The following is a 23,422-nucleotide window of genomic DNA, read 5'->3' on the forward strand; positions in this document are numbered from 1 at the left end:
AACAGCATACCAATTAGCAGTGTGCTGTTACAGCAGAAATAGCCACTCTTTTAGAGAAGTGAAATACAGAACATCACAAGTCTGAACAAAACACCACAAGTTTCAATATATTGTGTGACAAACTTCAAGATATTGTTAACAAACATAATAGGGTTCTGACTGAAATGTATTAGTGCAGGAAGAAAACAGAAAACAATTCATTTGGGAATTCTATCTGCATATCAACTAATCCCTCCCCCTAATCTACTGAGAAAAAAAGTCACATAATGCAGCGTTTAATAAACCAATAGTTTTTATACAGATTTGGAAAAAATCAAACCGATTCAATTGAAGCATATCATGTTATGTCTAAACCACTCGATCCACTCCGGTCTAAAATAATTTCTGCAGTTATGTTTTCTGTATACGTATGGCCCTACCAAATTCACGGCTGTGAAAAAATGTGTCACAGACCATGAAATCAGACCTCCCCCATGAAATTTAGCTACTTGAGGGGAAAGCGCAGGTCTAGGGATGCCCCATGTCCGGGGCTCCAGTTGTGGGTGCAGCCAGCCTGAGCAGAGATGGGACTTCCTCTTGCCCTGCCTGCTCCTTTGGGCAGAGAGGGCTGATCAGACCCACCTCTGGGTGCCTTTCTGGGTGCAGGAAGCTCCAGGGCTGCTGCCTTCAGAGCTGGGCTGAAGGCAGCACAGAAGTGAAGGTGACAATCCCACAACTCCCCTACAACAGCTTTGCGACCCCCTACAACCACAACACAGCAGAATTTCAGCTATAAAAATTTGAAAACATGAAATTGACTAAGTTTTTAAATCCTATACCATGAAATTGACCAAAACGGACCTTGACTTTGATAGAGCCTTATGCTTATGGTACTAGCTTTAAAATGCAGTTCTACCTACCTATAAATAAATAAAGTAAGTCTTAAGCCAGTTCCAACATCAAAGTGTCCAAATACAAATTATTCATTTAACTGAGGACTCCAATCAGTCAGCTTTGTTTTTTGTTGTTGCTTTTATTAAAAAGACCAACCACCAGACATTTCAGTTTACCCACAAAAGAGAGGACTAACAAGGTAAGATATCAAGATAAAACAATAAAAGCATTATAAAATAAATAATCAGTTGTCTGCAGAAAGTTGCATCAACAAAGTATAAGTAATTGTAAAACATGAAATCAAGGGTTAATTCTGCACCTGCCAGGGTGGATTTGATTTAAATCACTAGTGATGAAAGACTCGATTTAATCATGGATTTCTACTCAAAAGTGCTTCTTGTTCGTTGTTATAACCTTAATACATATTCTTCACAACTCAGATAGATGAAACCCAAATTGGGTCTCTTTTAGGGCCTGCTGCCTTAATAGGTTTTCCCTTCTAGTGAGAGAATGGTATGATAGATCTCAAATCAATGAAGGTTACACTCAGAAAGACCTCAAGACTTTCGGAATATGATGCTCAAACAGTTTCATTTTTGTTACTGCCTGTCTTTCCCTTCTCACATTTATTTCCAGAATTCTTCTCCTTGTCCAGATCTGTTCCATCCCCAACAATCTTCTATTCACTGAACTTTTTGAAACTTTTCACTTTTAGAGAGAGGTAAGGGATTGACTGTGTGTACACAAATTTGCAGAGGGACAACAGGGTTGAGGTCTGTTATTTCTCTCCTCTATATATTATTTATTTTAAAACATTGTTATCTCCGGAGACACAAATCCACAGTTTGAGAACTGCAAAACTAAGAATCTCTGATGGTATTTTCTAGATTTAGCACTGAGTCTCATTGGGTAGATAGAAAGATTAACCTAAACAATATATACAGAAGCCCCTGGAACCCCATAAGATTGGGTCCCTAGTCCATGAACTGTTGGAACTCGTTTACAAAACTTTTCTTAAAAACATTTCATGAATATATTGTCTCTTCCTATAGAATTAGAATTTATAATCTCTATTCCATGACGAGACAGCTTGGAGCTATAATGTACCTTAATTAAAACGATCTTTATATAGATTTTTTCCTCAAAAAGCATTTTATCAAAATAATCCGATTTAAATTTAAAAAATTGGATTTTTTTTTAAATCATTGATTTTTATCCACTCTGATCTGCTGAATAATGACAGTTCTTAATGCATAAACATCCCAGTCCTGTTCTCACTGAAATTAATGGCAAAACCCTGTCAATGGTGGTTGTATCCCCAAGCGAGCACTTTTAAAATGACTTTCTTCAAGAGGCCTAAAGAAATTAATGTACTCAAAATATGTATTTGAAAACCAGTTTTTAGAAATCCTTGCCAGTGTATCAGGATCTCTATGTGGGGGGTAGGTATCCCTTTCAGAAGGCTTAAATAATACTGCATTGTATTTCCCAGCAGGGAGCTGAGGCTCATGCAACAGATTAGGCATGATAGGTGTAATTCTATTAAAAGCCATCAAAATTCAGATAGTTTCAACATTTTTAAGAGGTAAATTCCAACATTATAGAATTTACTTTTAAAAAACACTTTCAGACTTTGAAACCACTGAATCAAATAGTTTCAAATAGGACCTGAATATTCTCAGTCCTAATCTGCCTCAAAATAGAATTTTATTTTCCTTTCTCAAGTAAAAGAAATACTCATCCTGATCGATTTTCACATTTTGCTCAATGTCACATGACATTGAGAATTAACAGACTATATGGCACAAACACCACCAGCAAGGGAAATCTGACAGCATTGCGTCCAGGGCCGGTGCATGGATGTTTCGCACCCTAGGCGCCCTACCCCGTCCCCAAGCCCCCACCCTGAGGTGCCCCCCCCGCGTCAGCTCCCCCCCTCCACCCTGAGGCGCCCTCCCCGCAGCAGCTCCCCACGCCCCATCTTTCGCCCTGAGGCACACCCCACGCCCCAGCTCACCCCTCCTCCGCCTCCTCCCTGAGCACGCTGTCGCTGCTTCACTTCTCCTGCCTCCCAGGCTTGCAGCACCTAAGCTGATTGGTGCCGCAAGCCTCAGAAGTGGGAGAAGTGAAGCAGCTCACCCCACCCCGCCTCTTCCCCGAGCCCCGTCGCTGCTTCACTTCTCCCACCTCCCAGGCTTGCGGTGCCAATCAGCTTAGGTGCCGCAGGCCTGGGAAGCAGGAGAAGTGAAGCAGCAACAGCGTGCTCGGGGAGGAGATGGGGCAGGGGTGAGCTGGGGTGGGGAGTTCCCCTGCATGCCGCTCCCCCCTTACTTGCTGCAGGCGACCCTCCCCGCGTTCCCCTGCCCCAGCTCCCTCCGCCTAAATGCCAGCAGCGACCAGAGCGGTCGAAGATCTGGCCGCTGCCCAAATCTTAGTGCTCTAGGCAACCGCCTAGGTTGCCTAAATGGTTGCACCAGCCCTGGTTGGGTCTCAAAAGTTCAATGAGGTCAGTCTTGAAGTCACTGTGTACTTTTATCCAACTCAAATTAAAATCTAAATGTATTTGGCATAGTTTTTACACTGCAGAAATCCAGTGTATGCACTACCCTACTTTTACAAGTATTTGACCTTAAACGACAAAAAAGGAAACTCTAAATGAAGTCTGCCAGTCCATTCTTAGCTCACTCCACTGTGCAAAGATATTGCAGTAGTTTAAAAACAAGTTTTAATCTTACATCAGTACTGCAGGGCCCATCTCATCCTGTTGTGCCTAAAGGGTAAAGAAGCCTTTTTACTTTTGTACTCGCTCCTCCTCCCTCTGTTTTGGTGAAATAATATGTAAGTTTTTAAAGAAATTTTTCTTCTTTTAGAAGGATCCCCTCAGAACTCTATTGCTCTGTCATTGGAAACCTATTTTCAAAAGTAGCATCTTTACCTGGAAGTGGTAGAAACAATCAGATCAGGGCAAAGCCTACATTAACTAATGAATGTTCATTCCTATTTGACCTAAGAAACTAAAATCAATTAAAAGCAAGCATCAGCATGTAGTTCAAATAACCCCCAGCACGTCTGCTTCAAATCACACAAATGCCCAAACAAAGCCTCTGTTCTAATATAGAACTTGCACATGTTAGAACTGGCAGGTGCTCAAAATTCAATATATTTGAGGAGTCTCAACACGTGTGGAGAAACATGGTTTTAGAAACAAATCAATATTTAAAGTAAAAATAATAAAGTCACGTCCTTTAACAAAAAAATTAGCAAGAATAGGACACCAGTACATCTAATATGTGATCATTAAACTGTCTCACTCAACCAGTGTATGATGGGGTCTTTAATAAATCAGTAGCTAAAAAATTGCTCCACTGCATGAACAGATTCACAGCTTCCAAGAACTGAAACCTGTTTTCATGAGATTAAGCCTTTCATAGTCATCACTTTTCAAATTTACTCTTATGGAGGACAGATTTAACTTTGTAAAAAATAACTGAGCTCCATGTTTTTTCAATGAAGGAAAACCATTTTAAGCAACTAAAACAAAAGGAACACCTCTACCAAAAATGCACCAAACTGTGAGTTTAACACATATCATTGCTCAAATGGCTCTGTAGATGATAAAACTACTTCCAGAAAATTTGATGTGCAAGTTTGGCAGATACCAAATTCAGAACCTTAAGAGCTAAGACTGAGACTTAACCCACACAAAATTTATCCAGATTTGTAAGTAGTGCTGGAAGCTCTCCTACAAAGCACATTGGCGGGGTATTGAATCCTGATATGCAGAGATTCCTTCTGGGGATCAACAACCCAGTTTGTTCTTGCCTCTCCAATGAGATTGGCTACAAAAATTCGACATATTGGTTGTTTTCTAATGTGATTACCTGTCAAATAAGAAATGGATGGGACTCCCTACGCATTCTCTCACGCCACCCAATATGCATGTCAATAAAATATAGTCTGGATTTGAACCAGTATGAAGGCTAGCCCAACCTCTACAGAAAGATACATTACTTTTAATATTAAACTGCAATTATTTCTTAGACTCATTTTGGAGTTTCAGGTTAATTTTTATTATTATTTTTAAAACATGACATACATTCTGCTTTCACTGACACACACAGTATTCACTAATGGAGACAAGCTGATGTTGGTGACATAGGTAGATGATATAGTGGGTAAAACATTCACCGTTGCTAGAAATTGGAGAATAAAAATGGTGGTGGAGGGGAGAGATAGCATGGACCTTGTGATTCAGGACTCATTCCATACTCAGTGCAATGGTAGTATGCATAAAGTTTCTTGACATACCTACAAAGCAAGAATCTAAAACATGTCAGGATGTGATCTGGCAGGATTTCAACAGATGATGAGCTGCTACAACTGTAGCCTTTTTAATATGCAGCTCCAGTTTTGAAGACATCCCTTTCTATGCCGAGGTGTCTTAGACCTCTCTATGACGTTCTCAGAGCTGCAGTAAACAAACGACTTTTGTTTATCAGTCTCACTAAGTTTTGATATGTCATTGTCAAAATAAAGAAAAAAAGCCAACCAATACTCTCATCTCTTTGATTTTGTGAGCAGATTAGCTGCCAGGTCACAATAAATCAGATACAGGGATTTGTTTTTTGTTTTTTAAGGCCATTAGCAGCACTGGCTGTATCATATTATTAATTAAGCCCAAAGAGCCACATACTTCAAAGAACTGACAGTTTCTAGTGGCAGTGAACACATGTAATATACTAAAGTCAGCTTCTGGCTTTACCGTGCTTCCCACACAAACATTACCATGGTGATGTACACCATTTGTTGCCTGGAATTTTGGAGTAGCACTGTATCTAAAATGCCCTTAGTATCTTTGATTAGATGTGAATACAAATTAGGTTACATTTAAAGAGACAATATGAGTCACAAACATTTGATAAATACTGTCCTAGGACAGAACACACTGATTAAAATATCTTTTAAATTTGACCTACCTGAGCATAAGCAATCCTCTACCCCACCTTTCCAGTTACAGGGGAGAGGGGAGGGAAATTAAAAATCCAAATAGAGGGAATCTGGTATGAAGAAAAAGATCCAAATTATTCTCTGGTCCTTCTGAGTGTAATAATCACCCTTATTATTTTATTAGAAATGCAAGTACTTGAACTGTAGCATAATGCATTTTCTTCCACCAATTCTTTAGACTTGTTTGCTCCGGAAAATGGATTCTCTGAGCAATATAAATTGATCACAATTATTTGAATTTCCAAATAATATTACGTTGCTCAATGCCAAAACAACAAGACTATCTAATCATAGATTACTAGGGTTGGAAGGGACCTTAAGAGATCATCTAGTCCAACCCCGTGCTCAAAGCAGGACCAGTCCTCAAATGGTCCCCTCAAGGATTGAACTCACAACCCTGGGTTTAGCAGGCCAATGCTCAAACCACTGTGTGTTGCTTGGTTGGCATAGTCTTTAACCAGATAAATACATTTGTTTGAATTGTAAGTTGTCTGTCTAGGTTGCGAGTTCCATGGAACAGGGAACATTCTTCCTCAGCATTTTGTACTTTGCGGGAAATAAAGACAGACAACAAGCCAGTGGCCTGCCAGCTACGTATGCAAGTCCTGTCCAGCTGTGCATTGTCTGACTGGTGGTCCGAAGGGCCGATCTGGCTTGCAGGACAATTCTATCTGGCCCCCAAAGGATCACACAGCATGACCTCACGTGCACCATACATGTGAGGTCACATCACATGAAGGATACTGTTTTGGACCACCTAAGGCAGTCAAATGAACTGTTTCATATCCTACTATAACTGTCACGCCATGCCACGGCAACCAGCAGACGTGTGTGTGTGTGTGTGTGTGTGGGGAACCTAGAATATCCACCCACCCTGGCACAGAGTATAGGCCATGAATCTGTGTACAAAACTCCACAATTTCTCTTATCCATCAATGCTACCAAAATTGCATCAAATAAGGCTCTAATCTTGCAAACATTTACATGTGTTTAACTTTCTGCATATGCATCATCCAAACGAAGTTAGAATTGAGGGCTGAAGTCAATGGGAATTTGCCATCAACTTCAATTTGGCTACAAATTTTACAAGAGGTACTTAAGCATGTGAGTTGTCCCATTTAAATCAATGGGAGTTGGTCGGGAAGGACTATGGAAGAAAAACTGTGCACTGAAATCTTAGATATTAAGACAAGATTGTGCCTGCATATACAGGAGGGTAGGTGTGAGGGCTACAGAGTTTCCTTAGAATCCTAATTTCTTAGCATCCTTGTCCAGTAGCCAGGTCCAATGGCACAATTGTGAACTAGTGCATGGTGAGCCCACCCTGCAGCCAGTTAAATTAAGCAGCAGTACTGGTGTACAACCCCTCCAAATCCACCTCAGTGCAGGCTTAAATCCACTAACTAGCCCTAATATTCAGAAGCTTTACCTGCTACAAGATAGCTGTTTTACTTCTGAGCTTTTTTCCTCGTCAAACAAACGACCTTTATGTCAACAAAGCCAGAGGCAACTGAGTTTTATCTCTGTAAACAGAGTACGGCCATAATAAGAAAGAAAGAAAGAAAGAAAGAAAGAAAGAAAGAAAGAAAGAAAGAAAGAAAGAAAGAAAGAAAGAAAGAAAGAAAGAAAGAAAGAAAAATAATTTAATATTGAAATAAAGGAGCCTGATGAAACATAGCAGGCCCTGCTTGTACTACTGAAAAAGTCCACGCCACATGCAGATCAGGGTGAATAAAAATCAATGATTTTTTAAAAATCTGATTTTTTAAAATTTAAATCAGATTTTTTTGATAAAATGCTTTTTGAGGAAAAAACCTATCTAAAGATGGTTTTAATTAAGATATATTATAGCTCAAAGCTATCTCATCACGGAATGGGGATTATAAATTCTAATTCTATAGGATGAGACAATACATTCATGTAATGTTTAAGAAAAGTTTTGTAAATGAGTTCCAACAGTTCATGGATTTAGGGACTTAATTTTATGGGGTTCCAGGGGCTTCTCTGTACAGATTATTCAGGTTAATTTTTCTATCTACCCAATGGGACTCAGTGCTCAGTCTGGAAGATATCATCACAGATGCTTAGTTTTGCAGTTCTCAAACTGTGGATTTGTGTCTCCAGAGATAACATGCTTGTTAACAGCAAAAATGTTTTTAAATAAATAATATATAAAAGGAGAGAAATAACAGACCTCAACCCTATTGTCCCTCTGCAAATTTGTGTACACACAGTCAATCCCTTACCTCTCTCTAAAAGTGCAAAGTTTCAAAAAGTTCAGTGATTAGAAGACTGTTGGGGGTGGAACAGATCTGGACAAGGAGAAGAAGTCTGGAGATAAATGTGAGAAGGGAGGGACAGGCAGTAGAAACAAAAGTGAAACTGTTTAAGCAGCATGTTCCAGAAGTCTTGAGGTCTTTCTGAGTGTAGCCTTCATTGATTTGAGATCCACCATACCATTCTCTCACTAGAAGTGAAAACCTATAAGGGCAGCAGGCCGTAAAAGAGACCCAGTTTGGGAATAAGAATCGTTCAAGAAATATATGTTTGCTGATGATGTTTTAAAGAAAGTCACACCAGTGAACTTGTGGAAGCACTTGGATTCAGAGACTGTTGAAGTGATAATCTCACTTTTAACAGTAGTAGCTTCCTCTGCCGCCGTAGAAAGAATATTTTCTTCCTTTGGACTAATTTATTCCAAGTTGACAAATCGTTTGGGACCTGAAAAAGCAGGAAAGCTTGTTTTTGTTTTCCAGATTATGAACAAAACAGGAAAATGAAGGTGAAACAACTGAGTGAGCTGCAGAAGCCAATATTTTAAGTTTCTCATGTTGACCTGGATGACATAGTCAATTTAATTTGTTTTTATTTCATTTAACTATTTTAGTTAAAAACAATTTTAACAAAAAAGAACCTGATTTTAAAAAACTTGAAGGTTTAATAAAGGATTCATATGCTTGTTTTGTTAAAATATTATGTTTGCTGTTGAAGAAAAAAATCCAGAATACATAACGTTTTATTTAACTAAAACAATTTAAATGTCTGTCTGGTGATGTTCTCCTCCTAATACAGCATGGCAAGAAAATCCTTCAAATATTAATGATTAACCTGTTCAATTGGAGATCACCTCCCAATGACTTCATAAATATCTGCTTCAATTACCCTTGCTAATGAAATAACCAATCAATCATTCATTTTCTGATATAGCTGTAAAACTAATCTGGAAAGTTTTCAAAATAAAATCACTTTAAAAATGTATTGCATGTACCTTCTAAAAATGAAACCTACATCTATCTCTGAGTTGTGAAGAATAAGTATTAAGTTATAACAACCATCAAGAATGCACTTTTATGTAGAAATCCATGATTAAATTGAGTCTTCCTGACTTGTGATTTATATCAAATCCACTGATTGATTCAGAGAAGTAGTGCATTGCCTGAAACACTACCTTAAAATGCAATTAAAAAAAATAAAATTTAAATAGTAACTAGAGTTACTGACCTACAGCTTCTTCTACCACCCCACAGACCTTTCCAATGTTTATGGTGTCTTATTAGAATCACTCCCTTACAGAAACGTAAGTATTGTTTTCTGTATCCAGTAATAAGCAGTACTGATTTCAAGACACCATATACGCATTAATGTATACTTGTGTATGATACACTGAACAGTATTCGTAGGAAATATCAGCGGTAAATATGATTATTTAAAAAGTCTAGTTATAGGTAATTTCAGCAAATATGTACAGTATTTGAATCTACATTTTGTTCTGTTGCAGGTCAGTGTCTCAAGTGTCTTCCTCAAAATGATCTCAGATGAACTACTAAGTGAAACACCTGTGTTTGCCCTCTGCTGGTGGCATTACTTCCATTCTGGACCACGCAATCTGTTTCCAGTGTTGAAGTACTCAAGACCATTCTTTACCCCCAGAATACTGATTTTCCTTATGGTCACATTTTTAATGTCTCACGGGATACAAAATATTTTTGCTAAGAACTCAGAGTAGCACAGAGTTAGAAAAGAACTGACATGCTACATCTAAAAGATATCCAAATATCTAAAATATATTACCTCATCCACCTTATCACCCTACAGCTCTGCAAGATTCCACTCTCTCACACTGTTAATTGAAGGAAATGGACCATACTAGTCAGCAATTGACTGTAAAGTTGTATGAAAAAGATGTATTTGGAATACATGTAAAAAGGAGCCATTCCTTTAGCAAGCGGTGCGTGATAGAGAATAGCCGTATCACAGAACGCCGAGAGAGAGAGAGTGCGCAACGGAGAGAAAGAGAGAGAATGTTATCAATTAGCGCAAGAAGTTATTGGATACAAACTGGGAGATAAAGGAACCCACATAAATAATGAAGTGTCCCACATGGAATAATTCAACATTTAACAGCCCAAAGGTTTTGACAAGGAAGTTTGACTTAAGTGCAGTGATTGTGCAAGACTTAATCTGCCCCAAAACCTGGTGTCAAAAAAGGAGGGGGGAAAGCACTTACTAGAAAAAAGTGACCTCAAAACACTGAAGCCAAGCAAAAGGGAAAGGAAAGAATTATTTTGATAAAACAAAGTGCACAAAAAGGCAAGTCTATAAATTAAAACAGAGTAAGTTCTAACAGTTTCTGAGATAGCTATAGCTAGAAAATTGCTGATTTTGCTCAAAATATAGTGAAAGTGGGCAATTAAGATTTTTGTGACACCACATTTTCTACTTTGTTAAAGGCTTCATACAGTTTACAGATTTGAATTGTTATGGATATAATGCATGCTTTCTGTAAAGTTCAAAGCAAATGCAAGCTGAGAACCATTTTAAAAAGTGTAAATATTTCTTCAAGCAATGCCTTGTTAAAAAAATATATATAAAACACTGAAATGCTTAGCAAATGAAGGTGCAGTATGCTAAGCAGTTATTCAATACACAAATTGCTTTCTGGTTTTGGACCCTGTTTTAGACACACATGGAACAAATGGTTCTTTGTTCTGATCTAAACAGTTATAGATCATTAGAAATGGTATCCCTGCTTGCTTTTTAAACTACTACAAGTACTTGGCTGGGAAGACAGATCATTACATACAATTTTTATCATTAGGTTTCATCTTAAGATATGAGAAGCCTCAACTCACATTGCTTATATGAAGTTTATTCCAAATATTACCATAAGAATGAATCAGTATTTTTTCATACAACAATTCTTCTATAGTGCAGGAACATCACTGTACACAATTACCCTGAGCAAACATTTAATATTTATTGCCATTTCAGCTCACATACAACTTAAACCATAAGGAGTAGGAGGAACAAATGTCCAACCAAGGACTGCATTGGCAACTTGACTGTAGACAGCCAAAATCAAAAGCTAGAGCAGGCTGCAGCAGGAGGATGTTTGAATGAAGAAGCAGCATTGGATGCTGAGACCTAGAATCTCTACAGTCCAAATTTCAGTATTAAAAGGAAGTAGTGGCTGTGGGCCATATATTAACCAATGTATGAACCATTCACTGATCACCTTCAATCTAAGCAAATTAACGTCTAAATTAAAGAGTATTTTGAATATTGGAAAGAATGTTTAAAATCTATATTAAAGATATACTAAGCCCTAGAGAAAGAATTTGCTTTCTCAGAGTGTTCCCTGGGCTTCTGATTTTGACATCTGCTTTCTGGCTCCCTATTGGGGGGGTTATTAAATTATGTTATTATTATATTTGTATTGTAAGTTTGAATCCAAGAAGACCCCTAGTCTTGTACCACTCTATCTAGCTACCTCAGTCAACCTGGGTGATTTCATCTTGCCTTCTGCTAGCAGCCCTCTCTAGCAAGTGGTGTCCTTGGGGATGTGTCACAAGAATGGCTGTACTGGGTCAGACCAAAGGTCCATCCAGTATCCTGTCTACTGACAGTGGCCAATGACAGGTGCCCCAGAGGGACTGAACCTAACAGGTAATGATCAAGTGATCTCTCTCCTGCTGTCCCATCACCACCCTCTGACAGAGGCTAGGGACACCTTTCCTGGTTAATAGAGATTAATGGACTTAACTTTCATGAATTTATCCAGTTCTCTTTTAAACTCTGTTATAGTCGTAGCCTTCACAACCTCCTCAAGGAAGGAGTTCCACAAGTTGACTGTGCGCTGTGTGAAGAACTTCCTTTTATTTGTTTTAAACCTGCTGCCCATTAATTTCATTTGGTGGCCCCTAGTTCTTATATTATGGGAACAAGTAAATAACTTTTCCTTATCCACTTGCTCAACATTACTCATGATTTTATATACCTCTATCATATCCCCCCTTAGTCTCCTCTTTTCCAAGATGAAAAGCCCTAGCCTCTTTAATCTCTCCTCCTATGGGACCCATTCCAAACCCCTAATCATTTTAGTTGCCCTTCTCTGAACCCTTTCTAATGCCAGTATATCTTTTTTGAGATGAGGAGACCACATCTGTACACAGTATTCAAGATGTGGGCGTATCATGGATTTATATAAGGGCAATAAGATATTCTCCGTCTTATTCTCTATCCCCTTTTTAATGATTCCTAACATCCTGTTTGCTTTTTTGACCGCCGCTGCACACTGCGTGGATGTCTTCAGAGAACTAGCCACGATGATTCCAAGATCTTTTTCCTGATTAGTTGTAGCTAAATTAGCCCCCCATCATATTGTATGTATAGTTAGGGTTATTTTTTCCAATGTGCATTACTTTACATTTATCCACATTCAATTTCATTTGCCATTTTGTTGCCCAATCACTTAGTTTTGTGAGATCTTTTTGAAGTTCTTCACAATCTGCTTTGGTCTTAACTATCTTGAGCAGTTTAGTATCATCTGCAAACTTTTCCACCTCACTTTTTACCCCTTTCTCCAGATCATTTATGAATAAGTTGAATAGGATTGGTCCCAGAACTGACCCTTGAGGAACACCACTAGTTACCCCTCTCCATTCTGAAAATTTACCATTTATTCCTACCCTTTGTTCTCTCTCTTTTAACCAGTTCTCAATCCATCAAAGAATCTTCCCTCTTATCCCACAACAGCTTAATTTACATAAGAACCTTTGGTGAGGGCCCTTGTCAAAGGCTTCCTGGAAATCTAAGTACACTACGTCCACTGGATCCCCCTTGTCCACATGTCATAATCACAAAATGCCAAAGAGAAAACTGATATGAATCACTAATCAGTGAGTGCTAGAAAGGATAGGGACAAGGACTGGGAATTCTGTTACCAATAAAACAATATAGAATAATAAAAGGAAGTTAATATTCTGTGGTAATTTTTTCAGAAGGTAGATCACTAATTATGGCTCTAGTCCTACCAGAGGGAAACATGTAGATAAACCCTTATGCATAACCAAATACCTGTTACTCTGCCCACTGTACAGAGGAAGATAAAGTAAAATGCTCCAAGTATGTCAGCACTTATTTAATTGTGCCTCCATGAAGGGTGGCTAATTAACGGAATACTTCTACTCCTATTGAAGTACCAACCCCTACACTAACTACAAATATACTGCAAGCCCCAAAAATAAACCCTCTCATGGGACAGTCTCCCAATTTATCAGTCCTTAACGCTCCAGCAGTTATAATTGCTGAAAGGAATGTGAAAACAGTAACAGAGTGAAGGGGGATACAATTAACATAAACTTGTTTTAATATGGTGGGTGCAGTTACCTGATTATGCCTATCCTGCTTCCATTTTGTATCCAAGGTCTTTATTTCCTCAATGTCTCCCCCTACTTAAAGCCCTCACTGCTCACCCAAGGAAGAAAGACACCAAGCAGTTGTGCATGATGCAGACAAGTGCTTTTACCTGGTCAAAACACCCTCAGAAACTTTGAGAAGCTTTTTGACTGGTTCATGGCTAGTCATAAACAGCACTGCTTGAAGACTAATGTTTTACTCTGTGACAAAAAAAAGACGCCACAGACCCATTTTCAGAACCACTGTACTCCAGCACGTCATTTACAGCAGGCAGGTTTTTACATCCTCAAAGATGAAAGTATATATTTGGGGCATAGGGGAGGAGAATACCAACTTGTTTAAAATCACAGATGACACTTGTAAAGACTAGCAATAGACTGATTTAACTGACAAATATTTAGGGGACAAGATAACTTAGTACATGAATGGTTGTGTTTTCAACGCTGGGAATCCAAATCCAACTGTTGCCATTGTGCCTAATATATTTTTAATGAGATAACTAGTGAAGTGTCCTAAAGGTTTGATAGTGCCCTCTCAGCTTAGAAGTAACCACAGACTGTAGTACAAAAGCATGTGTGAAGCTCGTGAAGACTCAGGGACCAAACCTGTAATAGTACTCTGATCTGATTTTGGTTCTTCTCTTTTTAAAAAATGAAGGTATTTCAAAATTTGAGTAACCATGTATCTCTTTATCCCCCAAAAAGCTAATCAATTTTGGTCTCATATGTGTGCTTATTTTTTGTACTGTGGCAACAATTTGCATGTGGTCATTATTAAGAATCTAATTCAGTATATACTTTTGTCAGAACAACACACAGAAGCAAAATATCAGATCTGACAGACGAAGAGTAAGATTGCTGTATTTCAGTTTTTGAATTATACACTTCTCAGAGGCAAAGGCTTCCAAAATAAGATGTGCTATGTTTAACTTTTGTGCTAGAATCTGTATGCCTAAAATAGTCTACAGGTGACCTCAAGAGTCATCATTCCTCCTATTAGGATGCATTCCAATATGCTTTTGAGTGAATAGGTTCTAGAATGGGGAGTCATGCAGATGAAAATTAAACTAACCTATTAGGAATGAAGCTGTTCTTCCAGGAAAAAATTAAACTAAACTAACTCTATATTACTGATCTAACAGTTACCAGGGGAAACCTAAAGCTGAATTATATTTGGCTTAGAATTCTAGTTAAAAAAAAAATGAAAAAAAAAATTGCAAACCAGCCAAAAGCTAAGGCCAACAGACGCATACACAGAATTCAAAACACTCAGTCACGTTCCCTGGCATCACATTGGATCATAACCTCACCCTAGTGGACAAACAATTAATTTTGACAGTGATTGGTGGTTAACATTTTTCATCAGGATCTAGTTTTCCCCACTAAAGACTTAATAGTGTTAGTGCCTAATACAGTTCTTGCTGAAAAAAATTTGCTAAGCATTTCTTACTCACTATAAAGCCTCCAAGTGACATGAGATGGTTTCTCGTCACCACTATATTACTCATGATCTATCGTTATATTGTCTATTCTGACAGAAAAGAAAAAAGTCATTTAGAACACTCTGTTGCAGTTTTCCTCTTTATACTATTTTTTCCCTTTCCCCTGCTAAAATCAATCAACTTATTTTTTTGGATAACAGGAATCAAGACAAGATGTTGAAAAAGCTCCTGCCGTCTTTTTCTATCATGACAAACTTTTCTCAAATCGTTACAATGCCAGCTATAGTAGAACTCTGACAAGCACCTGGAGTCAGAATTAATGGCATGCTTCAAGACAAGTTGATTTTTCTTGTTATATAATATAAAAATAGCCAGTAGATTTAAAAAGTCTGAGTCTCACCTATCTCTACTGTGGTAGCGTAAAGCTGTAGGAGATTCAGGCATGGACTAACAAATTATATGTAATGATCCTACAGGTTCCTTTATTCTTCATTCAATCAGTGTAACAACAGGTTATAAAAATACTTACTAAGGCTAATTTTATAGTTCCTAATTTACAGATCTTTGGTAGCAACGTTATGAAGTTTCTTGAAGAAGAAGAAGAAACAAAACAAAACAAAACCCACAAATGAATTCCTTGTTGTAGGAATGACTCCACTACTTCTCAGAGAGAAAAAAGCTAGAATAGTTAGGAACCTACTCTTCTGTAGAAAATGCACTAAGCACTAATAAAGTCATCTTAATTATCAAGAAAAATATATAACTTTTGCTTCTAAATTTCTTACTGCACCTAAGGGATTGTTTAAACCCCAATCCTACAAATACTTACACCTGTGCTCAACTTTATGCAAAGTGAATAATCCCACTGAACTAAGCAATGAGTTACGTGAGACTATTCACTTACATAAGTATCTGCAGGATCAGGGGCAGACTTACCACTCTCCAACATTTAATCTTTAACATTGCCTTTTTTGGCAAAAAGGGAAATGACTATAGAAACTGAAAGAGATCAGGAACAGACTAACAGTTGCACAGGTGTATTGACAATGCAAGTGGTGTTATTTCCAAAATGACTTGCTTACCTCCAACAATTTTTTAGTACTATGAAATCCCCAAAGATATTTTATAATATAAAATGTTCCGTAAGAGAATTTCATCGGCTATCAGCTCTTCCCTACTTAGATAAACATGGGTGTGAGCAAGATAGTATTATATGGGCAATTATAAACTAGAAAGACAAACAATCATTGGACAAAATTCTAATCTCACTTGCACCAGTGTCAATCTAGCATAATACCATTACAATAATTGGAATTACTCAAGTTATACCCATATAAAATAGAACAGAATTTGGCCCTTTATGTTAGGATTCAGAAGATAAATGGAGAACTTAAAAATAGTATTACATAAGCTTTTCTGTCACAGAAAGATATATCTTTAATTTACTAAATCAAGGTAACCATTAAGCTATGATAAAGTAGTAAAATTCTGTCAGACAGCACTCAAAAATTAGCTGTAAGTGTTTATTTTCAGAAAAAAAATAGCTGTCATTACAGCAGAGGCTGTGGGGTTTTTGTTTGTTTGTTTGATTTAATTGCCTCTAGAAGATCTTGTTACTCAACATAAAAATAAACATTTTCATTTAACATTTACCCCAAGTTACCCAAAGAGCAGTCAGCCTCTGGTTCAAAACAACATGAAGAACTTGTGTGACACTTATTTCATGCTGGATGTCTAAGTCACAAATCTCACCTCAGAATGTTATATTTTCTTAGCCTATGAAAAGCAATAGTTTATGCCAAAGTTCTTCACACATGGTTAGTCATACAAAATAAACTTAAAAATATGTCAAGAGTTTGTTACTTATTTGAAAAGGTGACTTTTTAGATGTTTTGTATTAGGAACACTGAATTTTGAAATTAACATGTTTAAATTCAAAGACAGATAAATTCATACATGCAACACTACCTTATAGTTCTGATGTGCTGGTGCTAACTCACCAATGATTTCACACATACAGCTTGTGGATAGCGTCAGGTAATTTCTCTAGAGTGAATTTTTGTATTTTACTCAGATTTGTATAAGTTAACAATAAAGCTGTCACATCAACCATGAACTCGTTAACGCCTCCATAGCACCCAATAACGGACAAACATTTTTCCTCACATATGCAGTCAACAGTGCCCTACTCCTGTTCAGTTACCAATGCTGCATTTCAGTGCCATTACCACACCCTCTGTGCCAAGAAAAAAAAGCAAAAAAGAAGCCTCCTTTTGTCCTTGAGCTCAAGAAGCACTTGCACTAAACAACCTGTTAAAGGCATCACCTGTCCCCCTCGATGTTCTCAATTGTCATATTTTCCCCAGAAACAGCAGTTTTAAATATTTTTGAGCAAATGAAACTGTCCTTGCTGCCACTTTGACAAAAAAGGAACAAAGAATTAACTACTAATATTTTTTAAATGCTGTAGGAGCATCACTTTACTCACAGTGAAGCCTACAGCATTGTGGAAAGGAAGCAAATCTGGCCTTATAATCACTGTAGATAAGCAGGGGGAGGGAGAGCAGAAAAAAAATAATACATTTGTGCTCTAAATCCCTATTGGAGTTTCCTCTCCTGCTCTCTTTAACTCCATGAGAAAGAGCCAAGCTGTGCAAGCACTAATTCTGTTAATGTTCTGATTAGCTTGGAGGGAGGAGGGGAGAGAAAGCCCTAGATTTTTTTTGCTTACTAATATCCAATTGCAGGGTTTACAGCCTATTTTAAAAAAAGGGGGGGGGGAGCACAGCACTGTGTGTAGGATCAGAGAGATTCGGCTTTCCTTCCCCAAAACCTTTGGTCCATGCTATTGTGAAACCTGACCTACCACTGACAACACCACTGGCTATGCAATGGCACCAAACATTTGCCAAGCTTTTTCAGCCTCCTGTTCCCAACTTGCTTCACACTGCGAGAATTATTACACAGTGAGCCTTCATTTGTGCCCTGCGTGTGGGAATTTCCCCTCCTCCTGCTTTGGCTTTGAAGGAAGAGAAGTGACAACAGAATGGAGAGCGAAGGACTTTCCCAGGGATGAAAATAGAGCTGCAGGCTCTGGTGCATTACACCGTAGCCCAGTGGGGTCCACACAGGTACGGCTGTCTGTTTGCCACCAACACACCCGCACTACAGATCACACTCGTCTTCCAGCCCTGAGCCCCCAGCCCCAGCTTTGTTCCCCTCTTCGCTGGCTGGAGGCTGGACGAGCCTGCATCCCAGCTTTGCAGCTGTAGTCGAGTTGGGAGGGGAGGTGATGGTGGAAGGCGGGGGCGAGGGGTCGCTCTGGGCGGAGAAGAGGCCACTCCCAGTGCACATGAAGCCGGAGGCTTTTGAAGGAGGGGGTTACATAGAAATGGGGAAGAAGCATGAAAATTAGGCCCCTTCTGCCCCCATAAATCCCCCAGTCACTCACCTCCCGCTACAGCAGCGCCTGCTCCTTTGTCTGACTTCTCCCGCCGGGTGCCCGCAGCGCTGGGGAGGATGGAGATGAGATCAGTGCGGGAGGCTGTTCAGCCGGGCGATCACATGGAGCGGGCGGGGGCCGCGCCCACTCCCCTCCCCGGCTGCCCCGGCTCTCGGGCGGGGACAGGCGCTGGGTGCCCGCGGCAGGGAGCTGGCGGCGAGGGATGCGGCACGAGCAGCGCCTGGCTAGAGGGATTTTCCGTCGCCCTGCCTGGGAGGCGAAGATGGCGACCTCGGTGCTGCTGCGGGAAGGGAAGGATCCCCCCCAGGCCGGCCTGCTCCGCTCCCGGCTGCTGCACCCGCTGCCGGCTCGGCGAGTAGGGGAGGGGACAAAGGAGGCCGGGCTGCCGCTGCCCGCCAGCCCCGTGCGTAGCCCCGCTCCTCCTCCGCACTTTCAAACAGGCGCCAGAGCCGCCCGAGAGAGCGCAGGCAGCCGGCGGGGGGCGCCCCCTGGCGCCTGGTCTGGTGCGCCCGGCGGGGAGAGTTCCCTGGGCGCCCGCGGCAGGGGCGTCCCCGGCGGGAGGTGGCAGGAGGCCAGAGTGTGGAGTTGGGCTCACCAGCCAGTCCCACAGGCCTGACGGCGCAGCCTTGGCCCCGGAGTGTGCTCTCTAGGCCTGGGTCCGCAGGGGATAACTGCACAGCCTCAGGCCAGGGCTACTATTTAGGCAGCCTAGGCAATCGCCTAGGGCGCCAGAACAATTGGTGGGCGCTGTTTTGCCGGAGGGGACAGCAGGCGGTTCCAGTGGAGCTGCCACAGTGGTGCATGTGGAGGGTCCGCTGGTCCCACGGCTCCGGTGAAGCTGCCGCAGTCGTGCCTGCGGACAGTCGGCTGCTCGCGCGGCTCCAGTGGACCGCCCGCAGGCCCCACTGCGGCAGCTCCACCGGAGCCATGGAGCGCTGGACCCTCCACAGGCACCACTGCGGCAGCTCCACCAGAGCCGCGGGACCAGCACACGGGGCGGCGAAATTGCTGTCCGCCTAGGGCACTCAAACCCCTAGCACCGGTCCTGCCTCAGACACCCTGCCACCCCCACCCAGCCTCTCTGGCAGCTCTGGATCAGTAACGGGGCAGGTCCCCATCCTCAGGGATTAGCAGTCTTGGAATCCTGTTCTGATCCCACTAACTTCAATGGGACAACTCAGGAGAGTAGGAGTAGCAGGCCTGGGCACTCTGTTATGGCCCTAAAGAGGAGCCTTGGGTTTGTAAGCTGGAAAGCTTCTTTCTGTCACCAACAGAAGTTGGTCCAGTAAAAGATATTACTTCTCCCACCTTGTCTCAGGTCACTTGCTGGTGGATTCTCTGCAGCTTGAGGTCTTCAAACCACAATTTGAAGACTTCAGTAACTCGGACATAGGTTGGGGGTTTGTAATAGAAGTGGATGGGTAGGGTTCTGTGGCCTGCTTTGGTCCCTTCTGACCCTAAAGTCTATGAATCTATATCCTATGACCAACACAGTTTACAACTACACTGCAATCTTACATTCATTTACGTTCAGCCTACATTTTCCCTTGAATTTCCACCTGTCTGAAAAACAACAGGACACTCCTGTGGTTTCCTGATATACAACCTGTCTTCTCTCTGTGAAAATGTTTTCATAAAAAAATATTTAACAGGGCACCTGACAATCAAGGAAATAGCTCCACGTGCATCGTAGAGTATGTGAAATGCTATTTACTTTCTGCCACAGCAGTGGGGGTCTCCTGTTCCCTTCTCCTGTGAGAGAAAAATTTGACAAGTAGTGTTTGTTGCAGAATACTGGAGCTCCCATGAAACATAGTCTAAAAGGACTTAATTGTCTTCCTGCATTTGTCAGTCCTGTTTCCCTCCTTGTTTTACAAGACCTTGATTCTGAGAGGTACTGCACACCCTCAACTCCCATTAAAGTCAATGGGAACTGAGAGCACTCAGTGCCTTTCAACAGATGATCAGAATCTCACAGAATTCCCAAATGCCCTGGATTCTTAAATTAGGTCCAGGTTCTGAGCGCCTTTAACTGCTGCCTCACAGGATTGGGCCCATAATCAGCAATGGCAATAGCAGCCTGATTTTACAAGCGGCTGACTGCCTTCTGTACATCCTTAGTTCCCATGGATTCCAAGGGATGTGAGCTGCTTAGTACTGTGCATGGGGCACTCCCGTCCGTGTAGATTTGGCCCTATCTGAACAAGGAGAAAAGGCTGAGCTTTCACTCCACTGAGCTGAAAACTACAAGTATGGAGTAGAACAGGAAATGTGACTGATGTAGGGGGTTAGATCTTCCTCGTCAGTTGGCAAGAGTGATGACAGCCTTTAATGGAAACTGTCCATTAGTTTCCAGCTCTTCGCATTAAAAAAACCGGTAATCCTTCTTGTACCAGGTCACATATACCCAACTTTATGGATCATATATAGTTAACTTAATGAACAAAAATGTACAATGTCACAATACAAAAGAATTTTCAATAAACTGCACTTGAACATGATCATACATCTGAATGGTGGGAGTCTTTTCTACAGTGGAAAGTTTCTTTATCTATACCACCTAGAACAGAAGGTTATAAAGTAGTCTAGGTAAGGGAGCATACAAAAGACTATATCTAAACATTTAAAAAATGGTCTTTTTGAATGCACATGAATCATTCCGAATTTTATACACAGTAGTAATACAGGTTTAAAGTTCTCCATATATCCTAAATCACTCTGAAAAGCAGTTGTTAATGAAACACAATAGTCTATCCTAACAGTGTTTTCCACTGATTTTTCTTGTCTTTTTGCCTGTTTTTCTCTCTTGCTATTGAACATTTTTTCTGTGTTCTATTTACACTTTATTTGTATCTGCAATAAAAATATTAAAAATGTGTTTGATCCAGAACAACTGAGTACCAGTCCAGTAGTCTAACCATAAGATCATCTTATTTCTTAGATTTTAAAATGGGATTTTAGAATTTCATCCCTGAAGAGCTGTCTGAAGGAGGCAACAAAGTAATATTGAAGAAAAATATAGCAATAGAATAACTGTATGAACACCACTTCATGCTGGAGATTAAATGGTTAAATGGAGATGTTGGGGCTTGGTAGATTTGCATAGAAAACTTTCTGAAGTGTCATCATCCTGTGCAGTCAAGTCCATAAGCCAAGACCGGGGACCTTCATACCATGATCTATAATTTCTATGTGCAAAATATACATAACGTCCAGCTGAGACAGTTGCACAGCTCCTACTGCCTAAATTTTCCATTTGGCCTACTTCCAGACCACAGGAGTTCCAAGCCAAATCTTGGCTGTGGTTTGCACAGGATGCAAATTTGTGGTATGTCTCCACTACGGAGACTATACCAGCATAGCTATGTTGGCACAGCCCCACAGTGTACTGACAGAATGTTTTTAATGTCAGTGTAGGAACACCGAATGGAGTTAGCTATGTAAAAGAGGCATTCATCCATCAAAATAGCTCAATCTACACCAGGCGTTATATCAACATAGCTATGGTAGTTAGGGGAGTGTTTTTTTCAGACCAGACCTTGGTGACTCCAGTAAAGACCTGTCCACATTACAGTTATCACTGTATTTTTAACCAATTTGTGGCACTTTCTTTGCACCCTGTTACAACAAATATAGTTGGAGTTTTGTCCACACCAACAGCTTCCTTCACAACACAACCATTCATGAGTCAACTGTGTTTATGCATCCCCCTCACCCATGACTTACATGTTTTGTTTGTTTGCTTGTTTGTTTTGGATCACTCTAAGAATTTTTGGGCAGCTATCCCATAGTGCTTCAGCAAGGGTTAGCGTATCACAAAAGAGTCACAGACGCACAGTTAGGGGCCCATCTACACTGCTAAAGAGTGTGCCAAATGGTGTCATAAAACAATCATGTGCCAGCCTGTGCTCCTGGCAAGGACAGTACATATTTAACTGCCATGGTTACTAATAGAGCATTAATCATGTTGTGTGTGAGAACAAACTGTATTTGGAGCCAGCCATGCTGCTAACTGGATACAAACTTAGTAAAAGTTGCAGTGTAGACAAAACCTAATTGGATAAGTGTAATCTGGCCACCATTTGGGAGACACAGCAAATATACTCTGTTTTATTACCAAGATAGTTCTTAATAGTGTTCAACCACCTTTCCTTTACTTTCCTCCAAATATTTCTGTAATCCCGCTTCATTAAAAATTGGACATTTTCCTACTAAGAATTCCTTCCCAGTGACAAACAATCCTTAACCAAATGCTGATTATTTTCCACTCACTGGTTACTCTCTTTCCATTTTTATGTTAAGCAATAACCGCACGTTTCAAGAGTTTCATTCTTTTTCCATTCTGCTGCCTACAGAGTCTAACTTGAACATCTGAAAAAAGTCGCATTGAGCCCAATCCATGTTCACATAATCCAGGTTTCTGTGATAAATAATATTCCTCCTTTCCTGTGTGCCAGGTGCTTACTGGCAGGCATGTCAAACAGGTCAATATGAGTGTCTTGGGTGTCGGCTGAAGAGTCCTCATCTTCATACACTGTGACATCCAGGGAGCAAAAATCCTCCATTTGCTGAGTTTGGTTGTATAATCAAAGTATTGATTTTTAAAAGGGAAAAAATGTTTTCTAAATCTGTTTTTCCCTGACTTATTGATTAGGATAGGTTACAGGACTATGCTATGTGTATTGTGGTGGAGCCCAGACATTGGAATCAACCATTCAAAAAAATAGTCTACAACGACCATTCCATTTCATTTCTGATTAATAATATTGTGTTATTTAAAACAATGCAAAACTAAATCTTAATTTAACCATATTGCCACTAGTTCTCCGTCACACCTGCTGCACTGCCTTTGCCTATTAACTTTCCATAGAAATTAAAGAACTATGTGGACATACCTAATCTGTTCATCAGTAAGCCAGGTTCATTCCAGCTGCATTAGT

At 40.2% G+C, this 23,422-nt stretch overlaps 1 protein-coding gene across 2 annotated transcripts in view; it reads right to left on the minus strand.

The window, feature by feature from the left end:
* The window catches only part of CDC42SE2 (CDC42 small effector 2), a 130,810-nt gene extending 111,956 nt beyond the window's left edge, over positions 1 to 18,854 (minus strand). The window contains exons 1-2 of one of the 2 annotated variants that reach the window (XM_030567500.1): positions 18,471 to 18,854; positions 5,850 to 5,930 (exon numbers count right to left, since the gene is read on the minus strand). The gene's annotated coding sequence lies outside the window, so the exon portion shown is untranslated. The remainder of the gene's footprint in view (positions 1 to 5,849; positions 5,931 to 18,470) is intronic. The other variant, XM_030567499.1, reaches the window with a different exon arrangement.
* Positions 18,855 to 23,422: the final 4,568 nt, after the last annotated feature.

The sequence above is a fragment of the Gopherus evgoodei genome, chromosome 6, assembly GCF_007399415.2.
Source record: "Gopherus evgoodei ecotype Sinaloan lineage chromosome 6, rGopEvg1_v1.p, whole genome shotgun sequence".
NCBI lineage: Eukaryota > Metazoa > Chordata > Testudines > Testudinidae > Gopherus > Gopherus evgoodei.